The 16320-nt window shown below is 42.4% G+C and overlaps 1 protein-coding gene across 1 annotated transcript in view; it reads left to right on the top strand.

Moving 5' to 3' along the window:
• The first annotated feature begins 6952 nt into the window (after positions 1 to 6952).
• Positions 6953 to 16320, top strand: part of LOC135570187 (guanine nucleotide-binding protein G(I)/G(S)/G(O) subunit gamma-13-like) — a 61456-nt gene continuing 52088 nt past the window's right edge. The window contains exon 1 of the mRNA XM_065016290.1: positions 6953 to 7535. The gene's annotated coding sequence lies outside the window, so the exon portion shown is untranslated. The remainder of the gene's footprint in view (positions 7536 to 16320) is intronic.

Genomic DNA, 16320 nt, shown 5'->3' with positions numbered 1-16320 from the left:
TATGATCATATATCTAATAGACTGGTGTTATGATGAGGATAGATTCATTATATCTAGTAGACTGGTGTTATGATGAGGATAGATTCATTATATCTAGTAGACTGGTGTTATGATGAGGATAGATTCATTATATCATTATATCTAGTAGACTGGTGTTATGATGAGGATAGATTCATTATATCTAGTAGACTGGTGTTATGATGAGGATAGATTCATTATATCTAGTAGACTGGTGTTATGATGAGGATCATTATATCATTATATCTAGTAGACTGGTGTTATGATGAGGATAGATTCATTATATCTAGTAGACTGGTGTTATGATGAGGATAGATTCATTATATCATATATCTAGACTGGTGTTATGATGATTATTATATCTAGTAGACTGGTGTTATGATGAGGATAGATTCATTATATCTAGTAGACTGGTGTTATGATGAGGATAGATTCATTATATCTAGTAGACTGGTGTTATGATGAGGATAGATTCATTATATCTAGTAGACTGGTGTTATGATGAGGATAGATTCATTATATCATTATATCTAGTAGACTGGTGTTATGATGAGGATAGATTCATTATATCATTATATCTAGTAGACTGGTGTTATGATGAGGATAGATTCATTATATCTATGATGAGGATAGATTCATTATATCTAGTAGACTGGTGTTATGATGAGGATAGATTCATTATATCTAGTAGACTGGTGTTATGATGAGGATAGATTCATTATATCTAGTAGACTGGTGTTATGATGAGGATAGATTCATTATGATGAGGATAGATTCATTATATCTAGTAGACTGGTGTTATGATGAGGATAGATTCATTATATCTAGTAGACTGGTGTTATGATGAGGATAGATTCATTATATCTAGTAGACTGGTGTTATGATGAGGATAGATTCATTATATCTAGTAGACTGGTGTTATGATGAGGATAGATTCATTATATCTATATCTAGTAGACTGGTGTTATGATGAGGATAGATTCATTATATATCTAGTAGACTGGTGTTATGATGAGGATAGATTCATTATATCTAGTAGACTGGTGTTATGATGAGGATAGATTCATTATATCTAGTAGACTGGTGTTATGATGAGGATAGATTCATTATATCTAGTAGACTGACTGGTGTTATGATGAGGATAGATTCATTATATCTAGTAGACTGGTGTTATGATGAGGATAGATTCATTATATCATTATATCTAGTAGACTGGTGTTATGATGAGGATAGATTCATTATATCTAGTAGACTGGTGTTATGATGAGGATAGATTCATTATATCTAGTAGACTGGTGTTATGATGAGGATTCATTATTCATTATATCTAGTAGACTGGTGTTATGATGAGGATAGATTCATTATATCTAATAGACTGGTGTTATGATGAGGATAGATTCATTATATCTAATCTGGTGTTATCTATATCTAGACTGGTGTTATGATGAGGATAGATTCATTATATCTAGTAGACTGGTGTTATGATGAGGATAGATTCATTATATCTAGTAGACTGGTGTTATGATGAGGATAGATTCATTATATCATTATATCTATATAGACTGGTGTTATGATGAGGATAGATTCATTATATCTATATAGACTGGTGTTATGATGAGGATAGATTCATTATATCTATATCTAGTAGACTGGTGTTATGATGAGGATAGATTCATTATATCTAATAGACTGGTGTTATGATGAGGATAGATTCATTATATCTAGTAGACTGGTGTTATGATGAGGATAGATTCATTATATCTAGTAGACTGGTGTTATGTTGAGGATAGATTCATTATATCATTATATCTAATAGACTGGTGTTATGATGAGGATAGATTCATTATATCATTATATCTAATAGACTGGTGTTATGATGAGGATAGATTCATTATATCATTATATCTAGTAGACTGGTGTTATGATGAGGATAGATTCATTATATCTAGTAGACTGGTGTTATGATGAGGATAGATTCATTATATCTAGTAGACTGGTGTTATGATGAGGATAGATTCATTATATCTAGTAGACTGGTGTTATGATGAGGATAGATTCATTATATCATTATATCTAGTAGACTGGTGTTATGATGAGGATAGATTCATTATGTCATTATATCTCTAGACTGTATGATGAGGATAGATTCATTATGAGGATAGGTGTTATTCAGGATAGATTCATTATATCATTATATCTAGTAGACTGGTGTTATGATGAGGATAGATTCATTATATCTAGTCATTATATCTATATCTAGTAGACTGGTGTTATGATGAGGATAGATTCATTATATCTATATCTAGACTGGTGTTATGATGAGGATAGATTCATTATATCTAGTAGACTGGTGTTATGATGAGGATAGATTTATATCTATAGACTGGTGTTATGATGAGGATAGATTCATTATATCTAGTAGACTGGTGTTATGATGAGGATAGATTCATTATATCATTATATCTAGAGACTGGTGTTATGATGAGGATAGATTCATTATGTCATTATATCTAGTAGACTGGTGTTATGATGAGGATAGAGACTGGTGTTATTGAGGATAGATTCATTATATCTAGTAGACTGGTGTTATGATGAGGATAGATTCATTATATCTATAGACTATATCTAGTAGACTGGTGTTATGATGAGGATAGATTCATTATATCTAGTAGACTGGTGTTATGATGAGGATAGATTCATTATATCTAGTAGACTGGTGTTATGATGAGGATAGATTCATTATATCTAGTAGACTGGTGTTATGATGAGGATAGATTCATTATATCTAGTAGACTGGTGTTATGATGAGGATAGATTCATTATATCATTATATCTAGTAGACTGGTGTTATGATGAGGATAGATTCATTATGATCATATATCTAGTAGACTGGTGTTATGATGAGGATAGATTCATTATATCTAGTAGACTGGTGTTATGATGAGGATAGATTCATTATATCTAGTAGACTGGTGTTATGATGAGGATAGATTCATTATATCTATATAGAGACTGGTGTTATGATGAGGATAGATTCATTATATCTAGTAGACTGGTGTTATGATGAGGATAGATTCATTATATCTAGTAGACTGGTGTTATGATGAGGATAGATTCATTATATCTAGTAGACTGGTGTTATGATGAGGATAGATTCATTATATATCTAGTAGACTGGTGTTATGATGAGGATAGATTCATTATATCATTATATCTAGTAGACTGGTGTTATGATGAGGATAGATTCATTATGTCATTATATCTAGTAGACTGGTGTTATGATGAGGATAGATTCATTATATCTAGTAGACTGGTGTTATGATGAGGATAGATTCATTATATCTAATAGACTGGTGTTATGATGAGGATAGATTCATTATATCTAGTAGACTGGTGTTATGATGAGGAGATAGATTCATTATATCTAGTAGACTGGTGTTATGATGAGGATAGATTCATTATATCTAGTAGACTGGTGTTATGATGAGGATAGATTCATTATATCTAGTAGACTGGTGTTATGATGAGGATAGATTCATTATATCATTATATCTAGTAGACTGGTGTTATGATGAGGATAGATTCATTATATCTAATAGACTGGTGTTATGATGAGGATAGATTCATTATATCTAGTAGACTGGTGTTATGATGAGGATAGATTCATTATATCTAGTAGACTGGTGTTATGATGAGGATAGATTCATTATATCTAGTAGACTGGTGTTATGATGAGGATAGATTCATTATATCTAGTAGACTGGTGTTATGATGAGGATAGATTCATTATATCTAGTAGACTGGTGTTATGATGAGGATAGATTCATTATATCTAATAGACTGGTGTTATGATGAGGATAGATTCATTATATCTAATAGACTGGTGTTATGATGAGGATAGATTCATTATATCATTATATCTAGTAGACTGGTGTTATGATGAGGATAGATTCATTATGTCATTATATCTAGTAGACTGGTGTTATGATGAGGATAGATTCATTATATCTAGTAGACTGGTGTTATGATGAGGATAGATTCATTATATCTAGTAGACTGGTGTTATGATGAGGATAGATTCATTATATCTAGTAGACTGGTGTTATGATGAGGATAGATTCATTATATCTAGTAGACTGGTGTTATGATGAGGATAGATTCATTATATCTAGTAGACTGGTGTTATGATGAGGATAGATTCATTATATCATATATCTAGACTGGTGTTATGGATAGATTCATTATATCTAGTAGACTTATATGAGGATAGATTCTATATCTAGTAGACTGGTGTTATGATGAGGATAGATTCATTATATTATATCTAGTAGACTGGTGTTATGATGAGGATAGATTCATTATATCTAGTAGACTGGTGTTATGATGAGGATAGATTCATTATATCATTATATCTATATCTAGTAGACTGGTGTTATGATGAGGATAGATTCATTATATCTAGTAGACTGGTGTTATGATGAGGATAGATTCATTATGATGAGGATAGATTCATATATCTAGTAGACTGGTGTTATGATGAGGGTAGATTCATTATATCTAGTAGACTGGTGTTATGATGAGGATAGATTCATTATGTCATTATATCTAGTAGACTGGTGTTATGATGAGGGTAGATTCATTATATCTAGTAGACTGGTGTTATGATGAGGATAGATTCATTATATTATATCTAGACTGGTGTTATGAGAGATTCATTATATCTAATAGACTGGTGTTATGATGAGGGTAGATTCATTATATCTAGTAGACTGGTGTTATGTTGAGGATAGATTCATTATATCTAGTAGACTGGTGTTATGATGAGGATAGATTCATTATATCTAGTAGACTGGTGTTATGATGAGGGTAGATTCATTCATAAACCCAGCAGCATCAGATGTTAGAGAAGGAACATAAATCCAGTCTCTTTTCCTTGGACCTAAAACGATGTGCCCGGTTGGAGAGGAGCACAGCGAGCAGCGGACTAGTGATACCATCCATATTAGGGCAGAAATCCACAGTGTAGCTAGCGATGGGGGCAAGAATGGGGTCCACACACACACACACACACACACACACACACACACACACACACACACACACACACACACACACAGTTTGCAGGGAGATCAGACTGGTCTCATAGACTCAGCGAAGCATTGTAAATGTACATCCCGGGTCACTCAAATTCTAATATGTTATGTTTTGAATGGTCACTTAATAAGATAGCAGGTTACTTTAGTCAAAAATTAATGAGGGTGGTTGGTGTGGGTGGATTGGTGGATTGGTGGGTAGGTAGGTAGGTATCTATATCTGGGTGGATGGATGGGTGTTCGAATCTCATCACGGACAACTTTAGCATTATAGCTAATTAGCAACTTTGCACCTACTTAGTACTTTTTTAGCTGCTTTTCAACTACTTAGCATGTTAGCTAACCCTTCCTCTAACCGTTTAACCTTCCTCCTAACCCATAACTCACAGAATTAGCTAACGTTAGCATGTTAGCTAACTCTTCCTCTAACCCTAAACCTTTAATCTACCTCATAACCTTAACCCTAACCCGTAACTCCCAGAACTAGCTAACGGTAGCATGTTAGCTAACCATTTCCCTAACCCTAAAGCCCTTTAATTAACCTACCTCCCAACCTTAACCCTTAACTCCCAGAACTAGCTAACGTTAGCATGTTAACTAACCCTTCCTCCAAACCTATCCCTTTAAACCTACCTTCTAACCTTAGCCCTAACCCTTTACTCCTAGAACTGGATAATGTTAGCGTTAGCCACCTAGTCACCTAGCTAACGTTAGCATGTTAACTAACCCTTAACTCCTAGAACTGGATAACGTTAGCGTTAGCCACCTAGTCACCTAGCTAACGTTAGCATGTTAACTAACCCTTAACTCCTAGAACTGGATAACGTTAGCGTTAGCCATCTAGTCACCTAGTCACCTAGCTAACGTTAGCATGTTAACTAACCCTTAACTCCTAGAACTGGATAACGTTAGCGTTAGCCACCTAGTCACCTAGCTAACGTTAGCATGTTAACTAACCCTTAACTCCTAGAACTGGATAACATTAGCGTTAGCCACCTAGTCACCTAGCTAACGTTAGCATGTTAACTAACCCTTCCTCCAAACCTAACCCTTTAACCTACCTCCTAACCTTAACAATAACCCTTAACTCCTAGAACTGGATAACGTTAGCGTTAGCCACCTAGTCACCTAGCTAACGTTAGCATGTTAACTAACCCTTCCTCCAAACCTAACCCTTTACTCCTAACCCTTAACTCCTAGAACTGGATAACGTTAGCATTAGCCACCTAGTCACCTAGCTAACGTTAGCATGTTAACTAACCCTTAACTCCTAGAACTGGATAACGTTAGCGTTAGCCACCTAGTCACCTAGCTAACGTTTTCAATTATGTATTTTTATTTAACTACAAATTGGAAATTCTTAACATATCATACGTTTTTGCTGATTCTCAACAATTGTACATTTTGTCATTCATAACATATCAGAGACATATCATATTAAATGGAGTGTCTAGTATTTACATACAGTACCAGAACATATCATATTAAATTTTTATTGTCTAAGATTTATTCATACAGAATATTCTCAACAATTGTACATTTTGTCATTCTCTGAGACCAGGTTGGAGAGATGGGATTTAGAGGTACCAGAACATGGGTATGTGCACTAAGATCCCCCTCAGTCCCTCTCCCTCCTTGGAGAGATGGGGAAAGAGGGATTCTCTCCTTTCTCTCCCCCTCCCTCTCCCTCCTCTTTATCTCCCCCTCCTTTCTCGCCCCCTCCCTCTCCCCCCTTTCTCTCCCTCCCTCTCCCCTCCCTTTATCTCCCCCTCCTTTCTCGTCCCCCTTCCTCCTCTCCCCTCCTCTCCCTCCACAGTCAACAAGGCAAAAATAGAGAGTTTACAGAGCAAACTCTCTCCTCTCCTGACTGGTTCACTCGCCTCATCAAACTAACCATCCTCGGGGAAACACACTTTTATGCACGCACGCGCGTACACACACACACACATTGAAGCTCCGCTCAGCAGCAGCAGGGAGTGAACAGCCAGTTTGCGACTTATCCCCGCCATTCCCCGGTTACAGTAACTTCCTCAGCATCTCCCGGCCTCTGCAGAGAGAGAGAGAGCACCGACCGACAACCCAACTGGAAACCGGCCCCACGGCTCTATAGTAACGGACTGACCGACCACTAAATCCCGGAGAAGGGAATCTAGTGCTCAACATCCCGTCATCGCCGGTAGAATATACTTCAGACTGCGGATTTAAGCCGTCACATTGGCCAGTTGTCCATTTGGACGGAGCGAGAGAACTGGTAGTGCGCAGTGTGAGAACACAACAGAAACCACTTGACGAGGAAAAGTCCCGGGCACTTCCCGGTATTTTTAGGAAACAGAGGGACGCGTCTCACCTTACCGAAATACCGACGCCGGTAGCCTAAAACGGAGCCGGTCTGAGCAACAGCTACCACCGGCAAAAATCAGTGAGGTAAGCGGTGTGATTAAAATGGATAGTAAAAGATACATAAAATGACGATTTAATTTGTTAATTTCGCAGCTTTGTATATCAGATGGGGTTTTGTGTTGACATGGTATGTGCTGACAGAATGCTGTTTAGAGTCAGACCTCACAGACGAAACATCCACACGATCGATCGATGAAGGAGGGGAGCTTTGGGTTGGAAATTACCATTTCAGTTTCTCACTTCTTCCGCCTCCATACTCAGCAGAGAGGGATGAAACAGAGGACGTTACATAAAACAAGGATTTCTCCTCCTCCTCCGGCCTCCTCCTCCTCCTCCTCACCTGGCCTCCTCCTCCCTGGCCTCCTCCTCCCTCCTCACCTGGCCTCCTCCTCCTCACCTGGCCTCCTCACCTGGCCTCCTCCTCCTCCTCACCTGGCCTCCTCCTCCTCCCTGGCCTCCTCACCTGGTCTCCTCCTCCACACCTGGCCTCCTCCTCCTCCTCACCTGGCCTCCTGGTCTCCTCCTCACCTGGCCTCCTCCTCCTCCTCACCTGGCCTCCTCCTCACCTGGCCTCCTCACCTGGCCTCCTCCTCCTCCTCACCTGGCCTCCTCCTCCTCCTCACCTGGCCTCCTCACCTGGTCTCCTCCTCCTCACCTGGCCTCCTCCTGGTCTCCTCCTCCCACACCTGGCCTCCTCCTCCTCCTCACCTCCTCCTCCTCCTCCTCCTCCCCAGACCCCGTTAGATAGATACTGATGTTCCGCTTTAGAACGTTAGAAAGCGCCTCTCGGTGTTCCTCTTCAGTTATCAGGCCGCGGGACAGATTCCAACTCGCTCTCACAGTCTTCACGTCAGAATTCAACATTCATCCGTGTTTCTCTGATGTCAAATTTAGAAATGATTGCAAAAGTCCAATTTCAAAGTCAGATTTTTTTCTTCTTCTACATTTACCCAGAGTAATTTACAGTAGTGAATATATATGTTTTCTTACTGGTCCCCTGTAGAAATTGAACCCACAACTTTGGCATTGCAAGCACCATGCTCTACCAAGTGATCCACACAGGGTATTAACCCTGAATGGTTAAGGTAAGGGTTAAGGTTTGGGATGGGCTTAAAAAAACGTTTTTAAAAATCTAAAAAACAACTTTCTATTGCTGGATTTGAACCTGCAACGTTTGGACTCAGAGGCAGATGAATAAATTCGTCCACAACACTCTAGCAGAACAAAATAAACTACAACTCACTGCTGCCCCTAGTGGCCGGTATCCACATCACATCCCAACGTTCCTCAACGTTTGGACTCAGAGGCAGAACAAAAAACCTACTTTTCCCACCGTTTTCTCACCTATTTAGCTCACCGCTGCCCCTAGTGGCCTGGTTTCCACGTCACATCCGGACGTTCCTCAACGTTTGGACTCAGAGGCAGATGAATAAGTTTGTCCACAACACTCTAGCAGAACAAAAAAAAACGTTTGGACTCAGAGGCAGAACAAAAAAACTACTTTTCCCACCGTTTTCTCACCTATTTAGCTCACCGCTGCCCCTAGTGGCCTGGTTTCCCACGTCACATCCGGACGTTCCTCAGTCAGACGGACGTCAAACACTGACCTGTATCACGTGTGACCTGGCTGCCCCCCCCCCCCCCCCCCCCCTCCACTTTCAGACCGTTATTGATCCTTAATTGATTGATACAACATTTTCACAGGCTACATCGTGATGATTATTCCTCTGTGTGTGTGTGTGTGTGTGTGTGTGTGTGTGTGTGTGTGTGTGTGTGTGTGTGTGTGTGTGTGTGTGTGTGTGTGTGTGTGTGTGTGTGTGTGTGTGTGTGTGTGTGTGTGTGTGTGTGTGTGTGTGTGTGTGTGTGTGTGTGTGTGTGTGTGTGTGTGTGTGTGTGTGTGTGTGTGTGTGTATGTGTGTGTGTGTGTGTGTGTGTGTGTGTGTGTGTGTGTGTGTGTGTTCTCCCTGTCTAAACCCTCTAAAAACCTCCCTGGCTGCTGCTTTGTCCAGACAGACCAATAGTTAGTCTCAGTTATCAGACAGAGTAGGACATTACCTTCACATTGGAGATGTCATGACTATGGACACAGGACAGTCAGTTGGGGTCGTTACCTTCACATTGGAGATGTCATGACTATGGACACAGGACAGTCAGTTGGGGTCGTTACCTTCACATTGGAGATGTCAGGACTATGGACACAGGACAGTCAGTTGGGGTCGTTCGGTGAGGACAGACACACAGGACAGTCAGTTGGGGTCGTTCGGTGAGGACAGACACACAGGACAGTCAGTTGGAGTCGTTACCTTCACATTGGAGATGTCATGACTATGGACACAGGACAGTCAGTTGGGGTCGTTACCTTCACATTGGAGATGTCAGGACTATGGACACAGGACAGTCAGTTGGGGTCGTTCGGTGGGGACAGACACACAGGACAGTCAGTTGGGGTCGTTCTGTGAGGACAGACACACAGGACAGTCAGTTGGAGTCGTTACCTTCACATTGGAGATGTCATGACTATGGACACAGGACAGTCAGTTGGGGTCGTTACCTTCACATTGGAGATGTCATGACTATGGACACAGGACAGTCAGTTGGGGTCGTTACCTTCACATTGGAGATGTCATGACTATGGACACAGGACAGTCAGTTGGGGTCGTTACCTTCACATTGGAGATGTCATGACTATGGACACAGGACAGTCAGTTGGGGTCGTTACAGATGTCAGGACACAGGACAGTCAGTTGGGGTCGTTACCTTCACATTGGAGATGTCATGACTATGGACACAGGACAGTCAGTTGGGGTCGTTACCTTCACATTGGAGATGTCATGACTATGGACACAGGACAGTCAGTTGGGGTCGTTACCTTCACATTGGAGATGTCATGACTATGGACACAGGACAGTCAGTTGGGGTCGTTACCTTCACATTGGAGATGTCATGACTATGGACACAGGACAGTCAGTTGGGGTCGTTACCTTCACATTGGAGATGTCATGACTATGGACACAGGACAGTCAGTTGGGGTCGTTACCTTCACATTGGAGATGTCATGACTATGGACACAGGACAGTCAGTTGGGGTCGTTACCTTCACATTGGAGATGTCATGACTATGGACACAGGACAGTCAGTTGGGGTCGTTACCTTCACATTGGAGATGTCAGGACTATGGACACAGGACAGTCAGTTGGGGTCGTTACCTTCACATTGGAGATGTCATGACTATGGACACAGGACAGTCAGTTGGGGTCGTTACCTTCACATTGGAGATGTCATGACTATGGACACAGGACAGTCTTGGGGTGGACACAGGACAGTCAGTTGGGGTCGTTCGGTGAGGACAGACACACAGGACAGTCAGTTGGGGTCGTTACCTTCACATTGGAGATGTCATGACTATGGACACAGGACAGTCAGTTGGGGTCGTTACCTTCACATTGGAGATGTCAGGACTATGGACACAGGACAGTCAGTTGGGGTCGTTACCTTCACATTGGAGATGTCATGACTATGGACACAGGTGAGTCAGTTGGGGTCAGTCAGTTGGAGATGTCATGACTATACACAGGACAGTCAGTTGGGGATGTGAGGACAGACACACAGGACAGTCAGTTGGGGTCGTTACCTTCACATTGGAGATGTCATGACTATGGACACAGGACAGTCAGTTGGGGTCGTTACCTTCACATTGGAGATGTCAGGACTATGGACACAGGACAGTCAGTTGGGGTCGTTACCTTCACATTGGAGATGTCATGACTATGGACACAGGACAGTCAGTTGGGGTCGTTACCTTCACATTGGAGATGTCATGACTATGGACACAGGACAGTCAGTTGGGGTCGTTACCTTCACATTGGAGATGTCATGACTATGGATACAGGACAGTCAGTTGGGGTCGTTACCTTCACATTGGAGATGTCAGGACTATGGACACAGGACAGTCAGTTGGGGTCGTTACCTTCACATTGGAGATGTCATGACTATGGACACAGGACAGTCAGTTGGGGTCGTTCGGTGAGGACAGAACGTTACCTTCACATTGGAGATGTCAGGACTATGGACACAGGACAGTCAGTTGGGGTCGTTACCTTCACATTGGAGATGTCATGACTATGGACACAGGACAGTCAGTTGGGGTCGTTACCTTCACATTGGAGATGTCAGGACTATGGACACAGGACAGTCAGTTGGGGTCGTTCGGTGAGGACAGACACACAGGACAGTCAGTTGGGGTCGTTACCTTCACATTGGAGATGTCAGGACTATGGACACAGGACAGTCAGTTGGGGTCGTTACCTTCACATTGGAGATGTCATGACTATGGACACAGGACAGTCAGTTGGGGTCACTGGTTACCTTCACATTGGAGATGTCAGGACTATGGACACAGGACAGTCAGTTGAAAACACTGGTCCTTACCTTCACATTGGAGAAAAAACTCAGGACTATGGACTCAGGAAAACACTGGCCTGTCAGTTGGGGTCAGTAAAACACATTGGAGATGTCATGACTATGGACAAACAGTCAGTTGGGGAAAAACACTGTTACCTTCACATTGGAGATCAGACTAAAACACAGGACAGTCAGTTGGGGTCAGTTACCTTCACATTGGAGATGTCAGTGACTATGGACACAGGACAGTCAGTGAAAACACTGGCCTTCACATTGGTCAGATGTCAAACTATGGACACAGGACAGTCAGTTGGCCTGGTCGTTACCTTCACATTGGAGTGTCACTGGCCTATGGACAGGACAAACACTTGGCCTGTTACCTTCACATTGGAGATGTCAAAAACACTGGCCTGTACTATGGATACAGGACACCCTCAGTTGGTCAGTCACTTACCTTCAAAAAACACTGGCCTGTACCCTATGGACAGGAAAAACACTTGGCCTGTCACCTATTGGTCAGTGAAAACACTGGCCTGTACAGTTGGTCAGTGTCACTGTTACCGTGAGGAAACACTGGCCTGTACCTGTGCCCTATTGGTCAGTGAAAAACACTGGCCTGTACCCTATTGGTCAGTGAAAAACACTGGCCTGTACCCTATTGGTCAGTGAAAAACACTGGCCTGTACCCTATTGGTCAGTGAAAAACACTGGCCTGTGCCCTATTGGTCAGTGAAAAACACTGGCCTGTACCCAGTGAAAAACACTGGCCTGTACCCTATTGGTCAGTGAAAAACACTGGCCTGTACCCTATTGGTCAGTGAAAAACACTGGCCTGTACCCTATTGGTCAGTGAAAAACACTGGCCTGTACCCTATTGGTCAGTGAAAAACACTGGCCTGTAAAACATGGCCTGTACCTATTGGTCAGTGAAAAACACTGGCCTGTACCCTATTGGTCAGTGAAAAACACTGGCCTGTACACTATTGGTCAGTGAAAAACACTGGCCTGTACCCTATTGGTCAGCTCTAAAACTCAATATCAACACCAACAGTGTAAAACACTGGCCTGTACCCTATTGGTCAGTGAAAAACACTGGCCTGTACCCTATTGGTCAGTGAAAAACACTGGCCTGTACCCTATTGGTCAGTGAAAAACACTGGCCTGTACCCTACTGGTCAGTGAAAAACACTGGCCTGTACCCTATTGGTCAGTGAAAAACACTGGCCTGTGTAACATGTACACTATTGGTCAGTGAAAAACACTGGCCTGTACACTATTGGTCAGTGAAAAACACTGGCCTGTATTGGTCAGTGAAAAACACTGGCCTGTACCCTATTGGTCAGTGAAAAACACTGGCCTGTACCTATGTAGTGAAAACACTGGCCTGTACACTATTGGTCAGTGAAAAACACTGGCCTGTACCCTATTGGTCAGTGAAAAACACTGGCCTGTGTAACATGTACCCTATTGGTCAGTGAAAAACACTGGCCTGTACCCTATTGGCCTAGTGCTCCTCATTTAACACTGGCCTGTACCCTATTGGCCTAGTGCTCCTCATTTAACTCTGGCCTGTACCCTATTGGTCAGTGTAAAACACTGGTCTGTACCCTATTGGTCAGTGAAAAACACTGGCCTGTACCCTATTGGTCAGTGAAAAACACTGGCCTGTACCCTATTGGTCAGTGAAAAACACTGGCCTGTACCCTACCCAGTGAAAAAAACACTGGCCTGTACCCTATTGGTCAGTGAAAAACACTGGCCTGTACCTGGCCTATTGGTCAGTGTAAAACACTGGCTCAATACCACCAACAGTGAAAAACACTGGCCTGTACAGTGAAAAACACTGGCCTGGGTCAGTGTAAAACACTGGCCTGTACCCTTGGTCAGTGAAAAACACTGGCCTGTACCCTATTGGTCAGTGTAAAACAGTGTACCCTAAAAACACTGGCCTGTACCCTATTGGTCAGTGAAAAACACTGGCCTGTACCCTATTGGTCAGTGAAAAACACTGGCATGCCTATTGGTCAGTGAAAAACACTGGCCTGTGTACTTGGTCAGTGAAAAACACTGGCCTGTACCCTAAAAACACTGGCCTGGTCAGTGCTGAAAACACTGGCCTGTACCTCATTTATTGGTCAGTGTAAAACACTGGTCTGTAATTGGTCAGTGAAAAACACTGGCCTGTACCCTATTGGTCAGTGAAAAACACTGGCCTGTACCCTGTTGGTCAGTGAAAAACACTGGCCTGTACCCTATTGGTGTAAAAACACTGGCCTGTACCCTATTGGTCAGTGAAAACACTGGCCTGTACCCTATTGGTCAGTGAAAAACACTGGCCTGTACCCTATGGTCAGTGTAAAACACTGGCCTGTACCCTATTGGTCAGTGAAAAACACTGGCCTGTCCCCTATTGGTCAGCTGGCTTAAAACACTGGCCTGTACCTATTGGTCAGTGAAAAACACTGGCCTGTACCCTATTGGTCAGTGAAAAACACTGGCCTGGGCCTGTACAGTGAAAAACACTGGCCTGTACCCTATTGGTCAGTGAAAAACACTGGCCTGTACCCTATTGGTCAGTGAAAAACACTGGCCTGTACCCTATTGGTCAGTGAAAAACACTGGCCTGTACCCTATTGGTCAGCTCTATATATATAGTGCTCAATATCAACACCGACAGTGTAAAACAAAAACACTCGATTCATAGTCAACCGGACTCTCTTTAACTAGTGTTACACTTTCCCAGTGTAATTTCATTAACACCTGTAGTTTCAAAAGAAAATCATTTCGGGACGTTTTAACACTGTATGCTGTATAAAGAGTGTCATTTGCATATTTCCCAAGGTGCCTTTTCTTTTTGAGTAAATTGTTTACCACCCGTGGCTGTATTTGTTAGTGACAAAGATATGGTTGTTTCTTACCTTTTCAAAACCCTGTGGCTTTCCCTTGCCAAGTAAGTCCCCTAGGAGGAATGTTATAATACAATTAAAACATGACAACACATTACATACATCATAATTCCTTACTTATTGGCCTAATTGATGGCTTTGTTTTTGCCCTAACAAATCAAAAATTGTGACTTTACGACTGTCTTGATATGTTTGGACCATGATAGTTTATTGGTGATGTGGACAAAAAGGAACATGAAACTCTTGACCCATCGTTATCGGTGATCAGGCCCTGGTTAGCACTGTTGTTTCGTCAGCTAACTTAATGATGGTGTTGGAGTCGTGCCTGGCCATGCAGTCGTGGGTGAACAGAGAGTACAGGAGGGGACTAAGTACACACCCCTGAGGGGCCCCCGTGTTGGGGATCAGCGTGGCAGATGTGTTGTTGCCTACCGTTAACACCTAGGGGCGGCCCGTCAGGAAGTCCAGGATCCAGTTGCAGAGGGAGGTGTTTAGTCCCAGAGTCCTTAGCTTAGTGATGAGCTTTGTGGGCACTATTGTGTTGAACGCTGAGCTGTAGTCAATGAACAGTATTCTCACATAGGTGTTCCTTTTGTCCAGGTGTGAAAGGGCAGTGTGGAGTGCGATTGAGATTTTGTCATCTGTGGATCTGTTGGGGCGGTATGCAAATGTAATCCTTCTGGCCCCGCGGCCTTGTGAATGTTGACCTGTTTAAAGGTCTTGCTCAGATTGGCTATGGAGAGTGTGATCACACAATCGTCCGGAACAGCCGGTGCTCTCATGCATGCTTCAGTGTTGCTTGCCTCGAAGTGAGCATAAAAGGCATTTTGCTCGTCTGGTAGGCCCTCGTCACTGGGAAGCTCACGGCTGGGTTTCCCTTTGTAGTCTGTAATAGTTTTCAAGCCTTGCCACATCCTACGAGTGTCGAAGCCGGTGTAGTAGGATTCAATCTTAGTCCTGTATTGATGCTTTGCCTGCTTGATGGTTTGTCTGAGGGCATAGCGGGATTTCTTATAAGCATCCGGATTAGTGTCCTGCTCCTTGACAGCTGCAGCTCTAGCCTTTAGCTCGGTGGGGATGTTACCTGTAATCCATGGCTTCTGGTTGGGATATGTACGTACTGTCACTGTGGGGACGATGTCATCGATGCATTTATTGAGGAAGCCGATGACTGAGGTGGTACTCCTCAAATCAAATCAAATCAAATCAAAATGTTATTGGTCACATGGTTAGCAGATGTTATTGGTCACATGGTTAGCAGATGTTATTGGTCACATGCACATGGTTAGCAGATGTTATTGGTCACATACACATGGTCAGCAGATGTTATTGGTCACATGGTTAGCAGATGTTATTGGTCACATGGTTAGCAGATGTTATTGGTCACATACACATGGTTAGCAGATGTTATTGGTCACATACACATGGTTAGCAGATGTTGTTGGTCACATACACATAGTTAGCAGATGTTATTGGTCACATACACATGGTTATCAGATGTTA

The sequence above is a fragment of the Oncorhynchus nerka genome, unplaced genomic scaffold (assembly GCF_034236695.1).
Source record: "Oncorhynchus nerka isolate Pitt River unplaced genomic scaffold, Oner_Uvic_2.0 unplaced_scaffold_1052, whole genome shotgun sequence".
In the NCBI taxonomy this organism is placed as follows: domain Eukaryota; kingdom Metazoa; phylum Chordata; class Actinopteri; order Salmoniformes; family Salmonidae; genus Oncorhynchus; species Oncorhynchus nerka.
The sequence above is the reverse complement of the archived record's forward strand: the minus strand, read 5'-3'. Positions and strand labels throughout refer to the sequence as shown.